We start from the raw sequence: 21,795 nt of genomic DNA, 5'->3' as shown, positions 1-21,795 counted from the left end.
AGAAACACCCTTGGGAGATGATGGGGGATAAAAGAACACATGGTGTGTATGAGCAATGCCTTTTTAAAGCATACTTTTGAGAGCTGACCTAAATAATATCATCTGCAGGAATGAATGGCCCCTTTGAACACCAGCCAAAAACTATCCTACTTAATTAATCCATCTGATAGTTTTGGAATTACTTTTGAAGAGACCAAACCATTTTAGTTCTTTGGTCAAGACAAATATGAATTTGTAACAAATCCTAGTTTTTGTTGCAATATAACCCACTAACACATATATAAATGCAGAAGTTGTTCAGTACCTTTTGGAAATCCAGTCAAATTTCTCTTCTCAAAGATTCTTGCCACAGATTTGGGGGTTTTTAAAATCTCTTTTTAAAATACCACATTTGTGCTCCTGTGAATGATTCAGACACTGCTCTCGTCCATCTTTAATGAAGCCATCAGAGTTACATCAGGGTTAATTAAACCCAAGAGGCACCAAACTTCAGTGTGGATTAAATCGGATGTCTTATAAGCCTTGGATATGAGAATGAATAATATTCAAATCTGACAAGCACCTATAATTTCTATATTATTCCTGGATGCATTGGTTATTCTAGTTCCCTCGTTATATGACAAAATTTGTCCACAAGACTTGACATCAATTTCTACTTCATTTGGAATCATACAAACATCATTTATATCACCCAGTGTGTAGAGCAGGGTTAAGCTACACCTCTGGGTAACAAATAAATCTAGACTGAGTTTCCATGGATTCATCATGAACAAAGTAATGTCTTTGAAGAGGGAAGTCAAAAAAACAACACCACAAAAAGCCCTTTGGTCTGAACAATTTTAGGTCCTAATGCAACAATCCTGCCTATGAAAATTAATGCTGTAAAGGCCCTAGAGAGAAACCTGTAGAAAAACTAATCCATCACTACAGCTAGAGATGGGAAAGGCTTTTCCTCTTAAGCTTTTTTTTTCTTTTTTTTTTGAGACAACAGTACTTTCTTCCACCTGAAATTATTCAAATAGCCAAGAAAGTGGTTTTTTACCTTCCTTTTTAAATTTTTCAGCTGTACCAATCCCTCGGTTAGCTTAGAATGTAACCACATTAATATTAGATTCAGCACAGGAAGTGTGAGAGGAACAAGTGACCAGAACATCTTTTGGTGACACTTTGCCTGTTCAGGGTTGTGAGCTTCAGCCAGACAAGGTCTGTGTGGCTGGACAGGGAACAATTGCTCCCATAAAGCTGCTTGTGACTGACAGACCTCAAAATTACTTAGCTTTTTAAATGTGGTCAAAATTTCTCAAGAATAAAATGCTTCAATCAGTCTTTGAAATCAGTGCCAGCCTCTTTCATCACCACTTTAAAAGTCATTACATGTTAAAAACATTTGAAAGCCTCCTCTGAATGATTCTATGTGATAAAACAAAAAAATTGTGCATTGAATGCAACGTGAAAGTTTCTGCTTTTGTGAGCAGAAATGCAATCCCCATGTAATTTTTAAACTTCTGATTATTTTGGGTTTTTAACACTTTGCCTGTTCTCATGGGTGACAGCAATGTCCAATACCAGGCTTTGCCCAATAGATCACAGGAAACTTTGATTGCTTCTACCTTTGCTGAATGTAAACACTTTGGGCTCTATTTTACCAACATTTGTCTCTACCTCAGGCAAAACATATTGAGAAAGTATCAGTGAACATATTTCTGTAATTTTCAAGAACAAACATACAATTTAAAAAGAGACAAGGTTTTATTGAAGTGATACAAAACTGCCTAGCATGGATCCTTCAAGAAAGCCTTTGTGCTTCTCTTTCATCAGCTTTGCTGCACGGGCAGTAGCTGAGAGCAGAGCAGCACTAATGTACTGATGGGAGAAGAGGGAGAAAGGAATAAAGTCTCACACATCACAGGATGGATCTGCAGAAATGGTCTGGCAATGGCTCATGGCACTGCTCACACAGACCACAGCCTCGGTGTAGGATCAGAACTTCGGCAAGGGATGTGCCTTTCCCTATAAGTAATGCAAAATTCCAGAATTATCCAAACACCCCCACTCCAGCTTGGGATGTTTCTTTCTGCATGGATGGGATTTAATAGAGTTCCTTCTCCCTGCGCAACTTCAAGCAATCCCTGTGGCTCCTCAAGAATGAATTACCTGGTTGGCTATTCCTGATCTCCTAAATTTCAGCTGAAATCACACCCTATCAGGCAAATAATCAGAACAGTGGGAGGATTTGGGAGCTTAAAACAAGACAGGTAAGACAGAGTGCTAATGAACAAAACACTGAGTTTTCGAATGCAGTTGTTTTTCCTCAGTGTATTGAAAATAAATGAAGTTCATTTTCAAGGATAAGAGCATTCTTTGAGCCATATACCTGTAACTGGGCTTGAATTTATACTTCCACTGCCTTTGGAGAGTTTCATTATTTTTTATAATATTCTAGCTGCCATTCAAATCTCAAACAAATAATGAATAATGTAAAATCAATTGCCTGGGAATAGGTTTCCATATAAAAATCCAGTGAGTTGGGGTAATGTGGCTCAATTTTTTTTTCCCCTCTCATTCCAGTTGTTCAGGAGCTACTTTTAATCTTCAGCCTCCCAGGTAATTTATATCCAGCAACCAGCTTACAGATTTCATTTCATCAAACAGACTGATGAGAATGATAAATTTTTAGACTGCTGAAACATACAATCCTGACAGGTTTGAGATGCTGTGAATGGTTTCAGGAGTCTCTCTTGGGGCAATATTACTTTTTATAGATTCTTAGCTATGAAAAATCCATACTCAAAGCATGTTGAAAGATAAAACACAGTTCACAGATAAGTTTGGATTATGACCTCTGCTAGACATTTTACCAGCTCTGTTGACTGATGGTTGTTGATTTTCATATCATATGAATTATTTTCATATTTCATATTTTCATTTAAAGATGCAGTAATGCATCTTTAATTACAATTCCAATCACCTCTAGTGAAGTAGGAGCTACACTGTATACTCCAATGAGCTTCAAGTACATTCACATAATTGCTTGCATACAATATATTTGAAAATTTGACAGTCATGTTCAATTAAATACTTTTTATTTTTCTATTTTGGCATTGCTATCACTCATTTCTAAACAGTGTCTGTATATCTTTGGTAGTTTCATCCCACAAACAGACCAAAGGCACATTTAAGATGATGGTCTCGGTATTTGGCATAATCCTGCAGTGCAAGTCTTTCCCAAGATAATGAGCGAAGAATTAAAATGATAGGCTGACGTTGTTTTTTTCCCTTTTTTTTTGTTTTTAAGTACATAAAATTCAGTGATTTACCAACATTTCAAGTCTTTTAAAGACTACCAAATTATTCCCAGTGAAGGTAAAAACCAAGGAACTTAGCAAATGCCTCTTGCGCCTTTTTCACCACTGTGGAAATCAGACTGCATGAAACCTTCATCTATATGCATTGTGAAAGTGCTTTTGAGCCTGAAAACTGGTAGAGGGGAAAAAAAGGGCAGTGCTTCTAACTTCAAAGCAGCAAGCCCTTGAAAGCCATCAAACAAAGAAAAACTTAAGGTCTTTTCATCAAGAACTGTAGACATGCAGGCAAGGTACCCCAGAAATACCCCCAGAATCATGTCTCTGACAATTATTTTCTACACAATGAACAGTCAGGCAAAACCAGAAATTTGATGGAAATGTCTGGGACTTTTTATCATTTGTTTCTTTTAATCAGTAGCTTCCCCATGGAAATCAGATCTATTTAATTCAAAAGAAAAAAATCAAACACCTTCCATTTTCTTCCAAAGAAAGAGAAAGTAATAAACTAGAGATTTGGGGTGTTTCTGACAAGGATTAAGAGTTACTAGCTTTTCAAGTTATTTCAGGTTGTAGAGATAAACATATTATTTAGGACAGATGTCTAGAAATTCTTTGTTAGCTATATCCTCCTGAAATCATCTAAGCTTTCAATTAATCCATTGAATTACTGGTTCATTGGAACATACATCCCCACAACTATTCCTTTAAGTACTGTTAAAATATTCATAAGTTTTAATCAATAAATTACATGGGTTTTTTTCAGTGGCATGCTCACATCAGGTGTCAAAAAGATTCTCTTACTTGGTTAAATTTAAATGAGAAGTTTCTCCTGTCTGTAGAACAAATGAAAACTAATATCATTTATCTTTGATACCATGAATATTAACAGTATTTATAGCCTACCAAATTTGTGCACTCTGGTGTCTGAGAGCTCCCAGTGTAAATTAGCTTTTCTTCATATCCAAAGTCAGGAACTAGTCATTTGCACACAAATAAAAAACATAAATAGCTCAGGACACCTCTAATAACTTTCAGGGATCAATAACAGAAATGTACACTTTCTGATTTGGTACCAAAAAAAGACAGATCATCAGAAGTGCCTTCACTAAAAGAATGAAAGAGAAGATTTTGCTGTTAAAATTGCGCTTCAACTGAGTTGACTTCAACTTCTCTCTCAGCATGGTCCTGATCATCCTATTTGATGAGGTACATGAATATCATAGCAAAGGTTCTCCTCATGGATTGCTGGCTCATCTGTAAATTAGAAATCAATGAAAACTAAAAAAGAAAAAAGTTGCAGTATCAGCAAAGTATTTCCATGAAAAAGATCTGGAAAAGTCTCTTGACATCTGAACTGAAATCAGATCCCAAAGAATCTGATGCTCAGTGGGTAAGAACTCTGCCAGAAGGGAGAAGGATTCTGTTGGCTTGTAGTGCTGTGCTTAAGGTTTAATCAAGTAACACCACTAACCCTCACCTTAACACACTGTTACCATACTCACTAATGACTTGTCTGGTTTCACACCTACCTGTATTTATTTTTAGTGCCATAACACTGGCACTAACTCAAAAGTTGTGGTAATTCCCACAGATTAAGACAAAAACTGTGTAGCCAAAGAGGAGTTGCTTTCATGGGCCCACTGGAACTCTCTAGGAGGGGCTGAAGCCAAGGGGAGAGGAAGAGGTTTTTCTCTGTTGTTAATTAAGCTGAACATCCTTATTTTATCCAGGCAGAGTATTTGGTATCCATGGTCCAGTATTTAAAAGAAAAAAAATAAAATTCCTATAACCTGGTTGCTCAGAACTACAGAGAAATCCTCCATTTCTTTAAATAATCCAAGTCGGCTTGGAGGCTTCAAAGCATTTGAAGTCACAGTGCCCACTCTTGAGATACTAAATAATGCAGCATAAGAGGAGATTCTGCCACACAGCAAAGCAAAAGGAGGAAAGGCACTTTGAGCTGAAGGAGGCAATTAGGGTGGGACTGCAAGGGGACCCTCAGGACGAGCACTGAATGTTCTCTGCAAAGTCACCTTTCTGACTTTTCAAGGACTAAAGGCATCAGAGAATAGATGTAACAGCCAGGCTTTCTGCTTATCCTTGACAGCTCCTGGCAAGAAGCAAGTGGGTACAGACAAAGCCTAAGGAAAGCATTCTTCAAAGGTGCCTGACTGCCACCGAGGCAGCCAGACACAACATCACTGTTTGCAGTCCCTAAGGTGAGCATAAATTGCTTTTCAAGGGGGACCAGTTGGCCATTGCATGCTATGTTTCCCTCAGTGCTGGGGCACTGGCAAAGGCAAGGCTGTCGGGCAAGAGCAGCAGGAACACGACTGGTAGGTAAAGGCCAACACTTGAAATATTCTTGATCTGATTCTTTCCTTTCCCAAGTCACAGTACTGACAGCCCTGGCAGAGTCGTGTTTTCAGCACTGGGAAAGTCAAAAGTACAGGGCTTCCCAGCAGCCCCCCAGAATGCTTTATTCACATGACTGTGCTGCTTGGAGTATCTCCCGTGAGCAAATTACGTAAGAGCAATCCTCACATCTTAGGATTTGTTAAAACTTCCTGTTACAAATACCTACTGGATATGCCAGAACATACCAGAAAGCATGACAAACTCCAAATCAGTTTGTATTTTTAGTGCAAGAAATGCTCCTTTAGCACTGCCTGAAACTCTTAATTAAGCAGAAATACAGTAATGAGGCCAAGACAAACTCTACTCTCAGAGAATAAGAATAAATCTCTTGCCTCCTTGATTTTTCACATGCACACAAGAGAGCAGGACTTTGGTTTAATATCATTATTTCTGTCAGAGTCACTGTTCACAAACAGGTGAGCTGAGATTACTAGGCCATAGGACCCGATTTGCATCCTGATCACCTTGAATCACAAGTGTGAGTCCATTTCCCAGATGCATGACAAGAGTTCAGATTAGATTTCCACACTGGAGAAGAAAAGGAGCAAGCATGCTGTTTGCAGGCCAGCATGCCAAGACTCAAATTCCATTATGCAAATCATCTAGGAAAACCTATTCAGGCTGCTCATCTTGTTTGTTTGTCAGCTTGAACAAGGATCAGGAGAAATTCTTCAAGCTGTACAACTCAAGCTATCCTCTTGTTGCACGGTAACAATTTACACCGATGATACATTACACAAAGGAGGTGGAGGAGCAGAGGGTGCTGGAAGCAGCCATCTTTTTTTCTCCTAGGCACAGCAAATGATTCCCAAGGAATTCTACAGCTCTGATTAAAATATCAGTTTCCTAGACGCACAAGAGCATACTGTGAAATTTCTATTATCTGGTACTTTTGTAAGAAATGCAGCTTTTGCCTGAGAAGCAAACAGCTCAAGTCCAGCTTGACTTCACCTGGCTGATTGAGCCTTGGGAATAAGCACAGCCCTACATTTGCTTTGTAGTGATGGATTTCAGCCTGTGTTTTATAAGGTAAGGAACAGAATTGCTTGCAATACTTTTGAAATAATTCAGAATTAAAACAAAGCTACTTTCAATGGAAAGGATATTCACAATATGTGTTCTGTCCCACTAACATTATTTAGGGATTTTACATCGGGAAAAAAACCCAAAGAAATCCACAAACCAAAGAGAGAAATCACCAAAAAAGCATCCTCCTAAAAAACCCCAACCAAATAAGAGTAAAAAATCAACTAATTGCTCCACTGCTGAAGAGTGAGTAAAGATTAATGTGATTTTCCTTAGGTAAACTCAGAATGTTGGTGTTTTCTGATTCTCATTCTTGCAAAAGCTCTGGTTTTTCACTAGCTGCAATTACACCTGTGCAAAACCATTTCTCCTTACTCTTTAATATGTTATCACAGAGGCATTACCACCATCTCTGATTGGATCAGCCTAAACCAGCAGCACGTCCCTCTTGGAGCTGCCTGGCATTGGCTCTGCTGGACAAGCAGGAGCTTCCAGCAGCTGCACACAGAAACCAGCCCTGTAGCTGCCCCAGTACCAAAATGTGGACATAAAAACCCAATGCAATGTGGTATCAAATGCAGGACAGTTCATACTTTGTGAAGTGCCTTGATTTTTAAGTCTTTGTTTATCATATAGTGCCAATATGAGTACCCCAAATTCTTATAGATGGAATTAAAGCTCAAAACTTCACATTGGGGATCCTACTGAAAAGCTGGTACCTTCATTCTTGTAAAAGTGGCTTCCTACCAATGGTAAAAGAGCATTCCTATCTGTAAGCCACTAACTAAAGCACTGCCCAGACAATATCAGAAAACCTGAAGCATACTAACACCCTGACCAGCCACAGGAGAGTTGCCAGTATCCCTCAGGCTTGTTTAACTGATCATGTTCCCCCTATGTGTCATGTGACACTTGTGGGAATTGATCCTTTAAGATTTCATCCATTATTTCGAACATATTTTCTACACTCTGTTTGGCTCAGGTTTGATAGTTAATAACCTGAAAAACAAACACAGGTGGGCTGCCAGGCTGCCTCTCAACAGCTTCTGCTGACAAAAGGGAAACCAAAGACAGCAGGCTGGAGCTGACTTTGCAAAGCTTGGCTTTATTATAACTGTTTCCTCTTCTTTTTAATTTGAAAGGCAGGCTTGGCTTCCTCTGGGGAGTAAGGATTTTGGGACAGCCTCAGAACTGCAGGCAGCCCCAGCACTGGGCTCCTGCCTGTGAGCAGGGGCTCTGTTTTCTCAATGCTCTGTTTTTTCCTCAATGCGTTCATTGATCACTATCTTTTTGATGATCACATTGCAGACACCTACAAGGATTTTTTTCCCTGTTATTGTACAACAAACTTTCAGTTTCTGCTCCCAGACAGCTTCCCAAAAGTTAGAGTCTACTCCCAAATTTATCCTTTTGCTTACAGGTTTTTCAAATTTCACAGTGCATAATTGAAGCTGTTACTGCTCATTAGATTCAAGTTCCATGACTTTTTCTCCAAATTGCCCTGATTTCTGATCTTGATTAATTTATTTACAAATATTTTTCCATGGTATTTACTTTTGTTCCATATTTTTTTCCATGCTGAGTCAGAATTAATATTGCCATCCCATCTGCTGATTTCCAGATGCATTTGGAACCCTACTTTCCTGATATAAATAAACACCCCAAAGCAATCTTTCTTAAAAATCAAACACTTCTAGGAGAGAAAAATGATCTCAGTAAAAAATGGTGAAGTGAATATAGTGATATTTTTCCTGGTTTTTTGTGTTGCTTTTTTTTTATTTTCCTAGAATTTCTCAAAAGTTGAAAGCATTGGTTCTGCTCTAAGATGGCGCTTCATGAAAACCAACAGTTATGTCCTATTCAAACTTCTCAGCAGTCTTATTGTTTGGTTTCAAAACAAGAACAGGACCAGGATTGTGCTATGGACATATACAAGAAGGTCAAATAATTAATTTGGGAAACACTAGAAAAGACTTAACATTGAAGCACTTTAACAAAGCTTGGGTAGGTTAAAAAAATAATTGGGTAGTTTAAAAAAAAAATTCTTGATTACGAGTCTGTTTTATTTCCAGGGAAAAGAGTTAAAGCAAACTTTGAGTCTTTACTCAGCTATATTAATCCCATCCATAAAGCCTGTTGACAACTAGTTTGTGAGTAATTAGAATAATGGAATATAAATTCTCATAGAGCTGAAAACACCATTGATCTGATATTCCCTCCAAAGTGAACAGGAAGTGCCTTAGTGACAGCTGGGTTTGTTCAGCGATGCCCACACAGTGCAGGAAATGGAGGTTTTTGATTGTGAGTGCCCTGCAGAGTTTCTGGTAACCAAGAGGAGATCCGTGCCTAAACTGTACTGTCCTCATTTAATCTGGCTGCTCAACAAGCAACTGGAGAGGTCACATCATGTCAAGACACCTTCAGCATGCTTGTAGTCAAAATTAAGAATGCCCCATTAAGAACCAACATTAATATACATAGAAAACAAAAAATAACTTCCCAATCTAGGTCTTCACAACTACAGAAATATTTAGAATTAGTCTACTTCAAATAGCTGCAAACAAGCATATATGAGAAAAAAAGTGCCTGTAGTCAATTGTACCAACAGAATTAAGCAAAAATAGCAGCAAGTTGTGTAGAAAATTGGCTAGAAATTGGCAAACAAGTTGTAACAGGCAATTGTTTATGAAGGAGGCAAACAGGGTAGAAGGGATATTTCTTGTTTTCCATCTCTATCAGTTATGTAGATGAAGAAAGAAGAAATCCTTCAGGAAATTCAAGAAATCTAATAAACGCTATTCACAGATTTGCCTAAACATTAGAGTAAGAAGAGATACTGGGTTCTAAATGCTGTCCCAACAGTACTTTGAAACAGAACTCTAGCAAGTAGAATTTAATACAGCTACATGGACTTTGCATAATGGAAGTTAAATATTAATTCTAAACACAAAGTAAAGAGCAAATAATGCAGACAACAGATATTAAAAGGATTAATGAAGCACAATAGATTGTTTCTCCCCAGCTGTATTGTAAGAGCAAGAAAATGGGAGAGCAAGATGCTAGGCTAGAAATCCTAAGTTTATTACACAATAAAAAGAAAAAAAAGCTATACTTGCCATATACTTGAGTTTTGGCTCATTATTTATAGGAAAGTATTTAGGGGAAAGCAAACAAAACAAAAAAAAGAGTATGCAGGGTATAGGTTATCCTAGTCACTGTCAAATTAGAATTACCATGAAGTTGTGTTTTCTCAGTCTGTTTCAAGACACATGAGTAAATGCTTTAATAGTCTCCGGTAAAAAATACAATACATATGTTTATCAGCAGGTTCATTATTTCCCTCACAGGTACTTATTTATGAAATTTCCCTTAGGTTGAAGTAAAGCATATTCATTCCCCATATTTCTAAAGTAAACACATCTGTGATTATTATTGATGGGAGAATTATGTGACAGCAATGCAGAGCAGGGATCATAAACAGTGAGACTCACCAAGCTGTGCACAGACACAAATACAAGCAATGGTGTTGCTAACAGCTGGTAAACATACAAATTTGGTGTTCCTGTCGTGTTGTGTGACATTAGGGTCAAGCATGTGAAATGCAGAATTGTACAGCTTATTTGGAGTCCCCCTACATTCCTATTAATGCATCATTAAAAGGCTTCTAGCTAAGCCTGGAATACAATATTAATGTGGTGAGCCATTCTATTCATAATGGTGCATTGTCATTTTTAATAGCAACAAGACTAAATCCTAGAAAACATATTTTCACATTAACCTATTTTTTTCTCTCCATCTACTTGCCCATGCGTGGGCTATTCCTACCTCCTTCTTCCCACTTTTTAAACTGATGGTTAGAAAGCTTCCTCCAGCAGAATATTACTTCATTAAGACTATGATTTTAGACTGAAAATCTGTGAATTTTAACAAAAAGGAAAAGTCCATTTCTTACTTCCCCCCCCCCCCAAACTTAATGTCCTTTGTAAAAGCTCCAATTTACACATGGAAAAGTATTTTTAATAAAAGAGAGAGACCTGTGATACAGTTCTTAAAATACAAATTTATGCTCTTAGGTAGGCAAAGATTTCAATTTCAAAAAAGGGTGTGCTTTTCTACTCAGTCCCTTTAACTTTAAAAAGTTATTATTATGAATCTCTAACCATAAAACATTAACCTGGTACAGAGGCATGTCTAGAAACATAGCAGAAAATTAAAATGCATAACGTGCTATCTGGCATATTTGCTTTCTTTTCCATCTTTTTTCACTATGACTGCATGCTTCATTCTCCCTTCATGCTTTTTAAGGAGCAATGTTTCCACCTATTTAATAATTTGTGTGCTAACCAACCTTTGCTGACAAAGGTCTTGATTAAGTTTCCCTCAAATGATGATGATTTAGTTAATCTACTACAATGATAATAGTAATTTATAACATAATTTAGAAAGGCAATAGACTTGTCTAGAAATAAGGTCCAATCGTACAGAAAAAAAATCTATAATATTCCAAAGCATTCTGGTCTGCCAAAAATAGCCACAGATAGGAACTGACAAGAAAACTGGAGTTACAGTTCTCTGACAGACAGAACTCTTACATCAAAGATTTGCTGCTCTTTGGAGACAATACAAAAGTCTTAACATTTCTCTCCAGAGTTGCTAATTCAGGAGCCAAGTTTAAGAAGGAAAATTTTAAAGTTCTGCATTGAGTACAGCTTTGCTTTGTTATAAATGAGTCATTCCATGTCCTCTGTCAGGGACATACCCTGGAAGATGAGCTAGGATGTTTGTTTCCACTTAAAAAAGAATAAAAATAGCCCTGTAAAAAGAAGAGGGGAAAAAATCTGCTGTCCAGTTCAAAATGAATGCCAGTACTTCCTCACAAGACTAGCATAATTGATGGTCCTGTACAGAACTCAGAACATGTTCTTTGTATTTTTGCTAATGAATGACTGAGCTAGTAATAGAAATTTTGATAGACAACAATGGAAAAAAAAGTCTTATTCAACTGCAGATTGTATTTTTATCCAACACAATGTGGTTTTCATGACGCATTGCAACCCCAGGCATTGTATATCATCTGAACAACATGAATATGATTACAACTCAGAGTCAAAGAATGACTCTAAGGACCACCCTTCAAACAGAAATGTATATTAAAAAATCAATTTCTTTGCATTAGTTGAACTTCTGGATTTTATCAATACTTTGGTTACAGCCACTGGGCCAGACTTGCGGCTGATATAAATCAACATAGTCAGTGGAGCTCCAGAGGACACTGGAAGACCATTTGTGTCAGTCAGAGAGCTGAGAAAAGTCTCTGGTAATGCTCCAGCTGGTAATCAGAGTTTCATTCCAAGGGAACATGAAAGAGAATCAGGTGTAATGGAGCATGGAACTTGATCCAACACAGACTGTAGAGAGCCACTGACCACAGAGTTTGGACTAGATGATTGGGGGGGCAAACCTAATTAAGACATTTGCTTATGAGAACTTACCAGTCTAAAATTTAGGTGTTTACTTCAACTAAGCATCTGGAGATCCTTTGCTGTTACAGAATAGTAGCAGACACACGATTCAGCTCACAAGGGGACTGATTCCTCTTCAGAGACTATAGGTAAAGATATGCACTTATTTAGGTCAGATGCCTAACTTTTAAAGGAACAAGGTCTGCATGATTTTTTGTAAGTAACAGACTTGATTACCTTTCACAACCCCTTATACATAATCAGTTACAATCAATTAGAAAAAGCCCACATACTTGAAGGACAGATTTTTTACTGTGCATTGTGAAAATTTGGGTATGACAGAAACATGAAAGCCTCATAGTTTTTATATGATTAAGAATTGAAAAAATGGAGAGACACTGTACATTGAAATAGTCACAAATATGTCAAAAAAGCAGCAAGAATTTAAATCATTTGTAGAAGTGTGCAACATAGATAGGACAACATTTCCATACCAACAAATGGCGCTGTAAAAATGCTAACAGCTAGAAAACTGAGCTGCTGCTAACTGATCCTATTTCTGTAACTTAAACCAATTAAATATTTTGGGCATGAGACTGTAAAACAAATTTATCCAAGATATAATTAAATAGGTGATCAGGTCACAGAGTAAGCTCCTGCACAATCAAATTCTGCACTCAGAAAAGGAACAAGTCTCCCATGCAATCTTTTGCAAACTCATTCTGATCTCTGTAAACATCTCCTTTATCCACAACTTTTCTCTACATGAATAATAATCACCCTTTGTTTTTGTAGGCAGGTACATTGCAATGATTTTCTGTCTATCAAAGGTGCAGCAGGTCACAGTTTCTGCTTAGATTCTTTTATTACTCAGAGTGGGCAGCAACTTAAGAAAGGACACCAGTGACAAAGTTTCTGTTCTGATATTAGCACAGCTGTACGTGTGTGTTTAGGAGATACTCCGGAAAGCAACAAGAGAAAACCCTCTCTGAATATTAGCAAACAAAATTCAGTTTACCTGCATACCCTGTGCAGGGCAAGTGAGAAGCCATAAATAAGTCTGACAAAATGAACAAGCCATGTCAGATGCAAACAAATGTTCACAAATATGTTATTAACTCCTTCCCCACAGTCTGCCTGAATACAAAGGTTTTGTTGCAAGTGCAACCTTATGCAATCTTGTATTCATAGAAAAGCTTGATTTAATAACTGTGGCCCATGCCCTCAAAGGCTTCACTTACCCATATGAATTCTCCATCACTCATGTCAAGGTGAATTATGACCAAATGACAATTTTCCTATACATTTCCAACACTTTAGGCTCATGGTTTTTTAGATCCCACATGAATCACCCAGGCATAAAAATTAATCCTGCATTCAGAGACTGGCAAATGTACCTATTTATTTAAAATTTGCTCACATGGATAGGTTTATTTTTGCACAGCTCTCCTACAGGACAGGATTAATCCAACCCTTCCCTGGAAAACTTCATTACACTTTAACATCACAAAGCACCCATTAAAACTCAGAGACAATGCTGAGCTGATGGGTTTGGCTCTTTCTGCATGCTGAGTAGATAAGGGATTATCTTAGAAAGCTTCTTAAATCTAAAAATATCTCTTAAAAACTTTTTACAATTAAAAAATGTCTAACACCCCCTTAAAGAGACAGTAAATAAATAATTGTATGTTTGAAAAGCAGTAAGTGTTCAATGAATTCCTGTGCACAGTACCAGAGATACCTGTATTTTGTTAATATCTTAATTCAAGAGAGGATGCAAACAGCTCATAAGCCTATTTTAAATCTTCAAAGTAAAGCAAGCTTCCTCACCAGTGTTATCCATACAACTTCTCTTTCATCTACCACATTCCAGCAACAAAAACCTAACAAAAAAGACCAACCTGTCTCTATGAGAGAAGAAGGGAAAAAACAGATTTATGTAGTCTACTTTTTTTTTCTTTCACCAGACAGTGAGGGCTGACCATGACCTAAAGGTCAATTTCTTTCTCTTCCAAAGGAGAATCAGACATTAGAGTATCCCATCTGGAGAATATCTTGTTCCCTTTCATTAGATGGCTGAATTCATTGCATGTTCCTCAAGAGAGCTTTACTTCAGATTTATGTATCTAATGGTGAATGCTCATAGAGACTATGTGAAAATCATGCAGAAAATATCTCCTAGCAGAGTCCTTCAAGAAGCAGAGACTATTGCTACTGAAAGACACTCTTTAACTCTCTTCAATCACCAAATATGCAGAAAGTGAATTAGAAACACAAAGCTCCTACAAACTTTTCTTTAGGGATAGAAATGATCTAAATTGATCATCTCTGAGAAGACTGACCACAGTCTGACAGAGGGTGCAGCAGATTTTAAGACCAAAGGCTTCCTAAACAACTGTATTCTTTTATCTTCCTTAGCTCAATATCCTATATGCAGCAGAAGTTGATCTCTTTTACACACACACTGAAGTCTAAATTTAAGATCTCCAACAGAAAAAAAAAAAAATCTCTCTTTTAGATATCTGGCAGTTATGTTTAATAGCTCAGGATTTACTATTTCTTTTAGTACTTTTAGTATTTCTTCACAACACCTGATGTTGTTTTTGGACTTGAACTTTAAACAAAAAGATAGTTTCTGCTAAAGGTAAACAAAAAGCACATTGGGGGATCACCTTTTTGGTTTTTTTGGTATGATTCAAATTTTACCTTAGTTCTAGGGACTCAGGTACCTACAATCACAAATCTGAATGCATCTTAAAGACTAATCTAATCCCAATTTTTCATACTGATCTTAAAATAATATTTTTAAGTTAAAATTTATTTTTATAATGAAATCAAGTCTTGGCATTCTCTAATTACATGGCCATCATACAGTCTCATCATTAGACTTTTTGGATCCATTAAACTGTTCTGCCACCAAAATAACTCTATGGCCTTAAGAGGTGTTAATCTACCTAAGCAACACCTTGCTGAATATTTAGTAGAACTCATCTGAGACAGGAATCAAAGGTCTTCATTTCAACATGTTCAAACCCTAGGATACAGCTTTTTAACCCTTATTCATTTACTCTGTTCTATGGGTTGATGGTAGTTCATCAAAACCGTGCTATGAGTAGAGCACGCAGATCAAGACCTTTGTGAAGCTGAGTCCAAATCCTTGCTTTTCAAACAGAGACTGAGCTAAAATAGCTGGAATCTCAGGGTGCCTATGCAGAATTCAAGCACAAGGGTTTTAGCAGCTGTGTCTGCCTCAGGCACAGCTGACTTCATTGGCTGGCATACTGCAGCAATAATTTTGGATTCCCTCTTCCTGTGTCAAATCCTAGCAGCTTTTAAAGCCCTGAAGATTATGACTCCAGGACTCCTGTGTAAGCCCAAAACTGTTCTAAATTTTAAAGGGAGCTAATTTGCAGAGACAGTCTATCCTTCAAGAATTAAATGGTGTTTCACTCCTTACTGCACAGACTGAAATTGAATGTGATGATCTAACAAGATAAAGGGCATCACCTGGGTTTTTACATGTGTGTATTTATATAACCAAACCTAGGCATCCTCATTAAATAGTCTTGCAAGTATTATCATTCAAGAACTGACTTGTAAAAAATTCAGACAGATTTCAGCTGCTTCCTCTCCTAGTGAAATTTCTGAGTTTCATGGATTGTATAAAGTCACCGTAAATGATGGATTCCTACCATGCCTGCTGGGCATGGTGAGAAAACAGCAAAGAGATAAACAACTGTAGCTATGCAAATCTTCCCCGGTTTATCTTCTGCTAAGGTGAACAACAATGCAGCTGCACCAGGGTTTATAGTGAGAAGTATAAAAAGGGAAATGCCTGTGGTAAGCAACCACGATGAAAGGAGAAAAAAGGAAAAAAAAGCTTCATAACCTTGTATGTTATGTGCATAAAAGCATTTTAAAGACATTTCACGTCTCTTACAAAAAGAGCCTGTGCAATCGTAATCTAAAGTTTTCCAACTAAGTTCTAAGAAACTGCAATATCTGGCTACTCTACAGTTTTCTCCAATTCAAAGCTGATATTTAAAAGCGCATTTCTGACCCTTGTCGTTATTTCCACTTGTTTCCATTATGCCCACTGATAGCCATGAGCTATGTGGGATAAAATTCCAGTTCAGTTGAGCCATTGTGAAAAGTCTATTGGTTTAAGTAAAATTTAACTTGTGGAATTAACTTCTTGGTATCATCTCTAAACATCACTGCTAGCTTCACCTTCACAGCGTGACAGAAATCTTGTTCTTTTCTTTGAAGGTGTGCATTCCTACAGCCCGATTGCAGACAGAGCCTCACCTCATATCCTTGCTCACCTACATGCCACTCCAAGAGGAACCACCAACTCCTCATCTCTTCCATGGGCACCCCAGCATGTTTTCATGGCTGACCAGTTTCTCAGGAAAGACAATCCCCATTCTGGATGACTTCCTTACAAACACCTTCTCACATGCTTTGAGCACGTTGTCTTCCTTCACCAGGCAATTTGAGGTGGGCTGTTTCAGTTCCACCACACAGCCCCTATCTTTTAGGGCTTCCAAGTATTTGGTAAACTACAGGCCTAACATTATTTCACATGTATTAGATCAGACAAGAAGGAATGCAAGGGGGCACAGGCTTCAGCTATCAGCGCAAGAAACCCCTGAGCATTAACAGCCTAAGCAACAGACTCACTGTGAAACCCTTCATGAGGCTTACCACAAGTTTCAAAGCAGAAAAGGCTTATGCCTTCGTCCAGTGCCTCTACAATGTTTGGGTAGGCATTGAGAAACTGCATCATCCTCACTGGTAAACAGCAAACAAACTTCTTTATTTTGCATCACAGGACATGTGGGAGCATCACTCTCCAAACGCTGTGATACTCTTTTGCCCTTAGTCTGCTCATGTAGAGCAACCATTCAGCAGCCTCCAAAAGCTCACAGGCTCCGGGCTCATGCACTCAGTAAATCTCATTTCATAGCAAAAAGCACTTATGGCATCTTGGAGCTGCTGCCACCGAGAGAACTGAAATAATTTATTGAGAAGAATGTAGCAACACCCCCAGCACACAACAGCAAGACTTCACTTCCTTACCTAAGCACAATCTCCTCCCTTCTGCTCCCCCTAATCCTTCAGTTCAGGGACTTACAGGGAGAAAGCTGCAGCCTCAAAATGGTGTTTTGCTTCCCATCACCAACAGCAGCAAAATCTGAGCACTAGATGGTATAAATCAGTGCTATTGTCATGGTTTTGAAACTGCCCTGGATTGCAGCAGCAGAGGATCTAGAAACACACACACCATATTTTCAACTCTTCCTACAATCTAGCAAAGAAAGAAAATTTAATTTTTACAGCACACCTGAGAACAAGATCATAAGTAAGCAATCTGCTTAAATTAAGCTACACACTGTATTGTTTACTGATTCAAAGATTAACAAAGTTACACTAAATTTGATCTCTGCAGATAGCAAAGCACATTAAAGGGAGCTCTTTTATTCCACTGGTATTCTCTAAGGTACTTTTGTGCCTATAAATCAGGTTTGGATTCACACAGAACATTTAGCAGACTTATGCATGATGCACTGAAACAGAAGTAAGATATAATTAAGCACTGACATGACAGCTAACAAATGTGTTTCTGAGCAGTTTCCACATGCCTCATGTGGCATTATGAGGCACCTAAGCCAAAAGCTCGGGTACATTAACTACAAGAGAGGGGCCATAATTCTCTCCAACTATACAACCTGCCACTTTTCCTTGCTATTTTGAAATACAATTTGCAAATTAAAAGAAAGAAATAGGAAAAAGAAAAAATAAAGACAATGAAACCTGCGTAGAGCAAATAAAATTAGGAAAGTTTCCCAAATTCCATAGCTATCCAAGTATAAACCATACAGTAAACAACAAGGATAGATAATGCAGTCTGAGATCCAGTGTTATTTTCCTTTCAGCCAAAGTGCTGAGTGCAAATGCTAAACTGCAGGTAGAAGAGGGCTGTAACATAACCTGTGATGGAGTAATGAAAAAAACCTCAAAGATAATCAGCAGTACAGCACTCTGTGGTTTATTTGGAAGGAGTTCTTCCACTAGGTTTGCCCATGTGCTGAGGCAGTTGAACGCTTCTCAGCCTGAATCACAGTCGTGCTGAGAAAAATCCACAGTGATGCCATAGCTCTGGAATATTTCATTTCTTGGCAGTGTATGACAGTAGCACTAGTCACTGAAATTCAACACCACCAGCTACTTAAATTCAACAGGAACTGTTAATGATTTAGCATCCACTGGCAGTTTGTCCCCCCTAGCCAGTAAGCAGGGCTGCAGAGGTCTACAGGCAGCATCATGCTGATTAGCAGTGATTAACAGTGATTAGCCTGTTTGATCCAGGATTTACACACAGCACAGGCTGTGCTGGAAATCAATCTCCATATCTGGGATTTAGATCTGAGCTGCTAGGGAGGATGTCCCTGCCTTGCTGGTTGCAAAAGCAGGCAGCAGGCCAGCAGAGAGGGCAGGCAGGGAAAGCTCCTCATGGCCAGCACCAGAGCTGGTCTCCTCCTCCTCAGCGAGCTGAGCCAGCAAGGACACCCCAATGTGCCCAGTGCAGCCCTAAACAGGGCAGGGTAAGGCAGAAAGCAGCTCCTATTTAGGGCCTTTCCAGAGCCTGCTCTCCGCAGAATGAATCCCCACACCATGGATCAGCTGTCTCATTTCTTACACCGAGCGCAGCGCACACACATCTCAGCTATGAGCAATTACAGCAGGCAGGTTAACCCCTTATCTCTCTGGATACACTCTGGAATCAAGGGAGACAGATCACCTGCTGCATTCCTTCCACAGAAATCAGCCCTGTAAATTCTGTGCACTAATTCTGCTGTCTCAAACATTCCCAGCTCCCAAACCTCACTGCTTGCCAATCCTTAAATAGTGTTTCAAGAAACCTTGAGCTCTTTCATGGCAGGGCATGGATGGAGAAAGAACTCTGACCTAGAAACTGAGTCAAGTCGAGATGGCTGCTGAGGAGCAAGACTGACGTTTTCCTTACTGGCTCCCAAAAGCAAAAAAAATATATATGGTGGGTTGAAGAGTATAAATAAATCAGAAGTGGTTTTACTTCTGTTAAACTGACCTCAAAAACTGGCACCACTACCTCCATTGGGAACAGGCAATTCTTTTCTTATGGCAACATTTTTATCTAAAGATATCGTTTTAATGCTTTTTTTGACAATTATCTCAGAACACTCTAGTTTATTTTTAATTTGCAAGTTTATGTTTCATTATTTTGTAAGAAATATTTTAAGGGTTAGAGGGTTTAAAATATATTGGTTTTAACCTTAATTTACATCACACCCTAGAATTTTGACAATTTGCTCTTAAATTTCCAATTAACTGAGAAAACAGCCATTTGCACAGTTCTGTTCCACAGCAACCCAAGAGGGAAGCAAGGTGGCTCCATTACCCCAGCATTTGAATGTTCCTGGGACAGAGAACAGTCTGAATTTGAAAAGCAGGGATACTTTGGTAAGTAAACCCAGAGATGAGTTTACCCCTCAAGCTTTTCTCTCCTGGGAAGTATTCATTCCTCAAAAGTTTTATTCAGTGATTGATTCCATTAGAAAAACAAACAAAAACCACAAAATAAAACATCTAAACCCAAAATCATACAAACAAACCTGCTCCTCAAAAAGGTCAATGCTCCCAACCACAAACCCCAAACAGGTAAAAACCCCACACAAATTGTCAAATCACATTTTTACTAATGTAAAATTTGGTTGAAATTGGGAAATAAGTTTAAAAGTTATTAGGCAGAACTGACATGTGCATGCACACACATGAACTTAAACTTCATTTCCTCAACTAGACTTGCTATCGATAACAGTAATAATAAAAAAGAAAAAAGCCTGAAAATCAGGCACTATAATTTAGCTTTCTTAGTCTCAGCCAAAAAACATTTATCACTAAACTACAACATTATAGAATTTTTTCTTCAGTTCATGACTTCCATCTGACACACTTTTTAGGGGCTTTTCCCATATTGTTTTTGTTTCTGGTTTTACAGAAGTTTTGGGAGATAGGATCAAGTAGGAGAGAGTACATTGAAGGACTAGAAAGGGAGGACAAAAAGAGAAATATCCTTTATTTAGTACACCCCTATGGAAATTTTGAACATAGGATAAATTTTGACTAGATCATGGGCTCCAATGTGGAGCCAGACTGTGGAGTACCTGGCCACACCAAGCATAGCAGAAACTCAACTTTGTGCACAGGGCTTGTTACAGAAAGAGATGCAGAATTCAGCATTGGTATCCTTTTTCAGATTAGCCTCAAATATTAGTATAAATATATATGTACACTGAAGGAGCTAATATACAGCTTTACATAAAGGGTTGAGATGCAGGAGGAAGCAACCTGACCACATGAAAAAGCACCTAGCAATACACCACCACACACCTGGTGAAAGAGAATAGCACAACACAAAAAACCACACAAATGAAAGACCTCATTGCCTGTTTTTCTAGGATTAGCCTTTCAGCACAGGGTCAAGGAGCATATCTGCACAAATGTGTGATTACTCTCCAGGGACCAGGAGTCCAGGCATGTTCACTCATGCTCTTTCTGCTGCAGTTGAGAAAAATAAAGCAATCTGCTGAATTGTCTTAATAAGAAAGGAAAATAAATTAAAAAGCACAGACCATTTTAACTAAGCCCATCATTTATATCACTAGGTGTTGGAGACGTGACCAGCCAACTAGAAATAATCCAGCTGGCTGGAAGCAAGCAGCAAAATGGTCATCCCATTTCTTTTGCTACCTGCTACATATTAAAGGGAGAAGAAATAAAAGAAAGGGAAAAAAAGCACACATCTATTTCTGAGGAGTTTCACTCATATCCTAATATCCCACTGGAGCTACAATGGCTCGTTAATTTTAGTCTGGAATTAAAGCAAAGATAATCCTTGCCATTAGGGGTGTGGGATGGTGGCAGCAAAACAAAGAACAATCAAACCAAAAGAGACTGAAAATTCAAAACTTTTTCTCTCTTGTGCATGTCATACTTTGTCCTGACTCCCAGCCCTAGCACCAGGTTTGCTGAACTCCAGGCCTTTTTCCTGATGCACTGAAGTCCCTGACTGGTCATTAACACTCACCTTGTCACCCCAAGAATTCCTCAGCCACAGTCAGGATCCAAAAACATCCTACATTGTAGCAGAGCCCTTGTTTCAAAGATGCAAACAATTCTGCCTCTACGGCTTATCTTCCAAAATAGCTGTTCTCCCATGGTGCTTTGTATGTTTCCACACCAGGTGGAAGCACTTTCTGTTTGACAAAAAAGCAATTACTTATTTTCTTTGCTTCCTGCTGATTCTTGTTTACTAATAACAACCAGTCCTCTATCCCTAGTTGTCAATTTTCACCTCCAATCTAAAAGAGAAAAAAACACTTACCAGGTCTGTTTTGATTTTGGTCAGGACTTTTAAAATTTTTTTTAGGGTCAATAAGGGTCACAGGGAGCCTATTGTACATGAAGTTAAAATTAACTGCTATTCACCATGATTCTGGGAATCTGAACAGTTTGATTAGAGAACCACATTTCTTGAA

At 38.3% G+C, this 21,795-nt stretch overlaps 1 long non-coding RNA gene across 1 annotated transcript; it reads right to left on the bottom strand.

Moving 5' to 3' along the window:
- Positions 1 to 1,730: 1,730 nt before the first annotated feature.
- On the bottom strand, positions 1,731 to 21,472 carry LOC132075644 (uncharacterized). The gene is made up of 3 exons (XR_009418795.1): positions 21,345 to 21,472; positions 12,242 to 12,354; positions 1,731 to 2,010 (listed from the first exon to the last, which is right to left on the bottom strand). It is a non-coding gene; the product is annotated as an uncharacterized LOC132075644 (long non-coding RNA).
- Positions 21,473 to 21,795: the final 323 nt, after the last annotated feature.

This window comes from Ammospiza nelsoni, chromosome 7 (assembly GCF_027579445.1).
Source record: "Ammospiza nelsoni isolate bAmmNel1 chromosome 7, bAmmNel1.pri, whole genome shotgun sequence".
Lineage (NCBI taxonomy): Eukaryota > Metazoa > Chordata > Aves > Passeriformes > Passerellidae > Ammospiza > Ammospiza nelsoni.
Note: the sequence above shows the minus strand (reverse complement) of the source record. Positions and strands in the feature narration are given on the sequence as shown.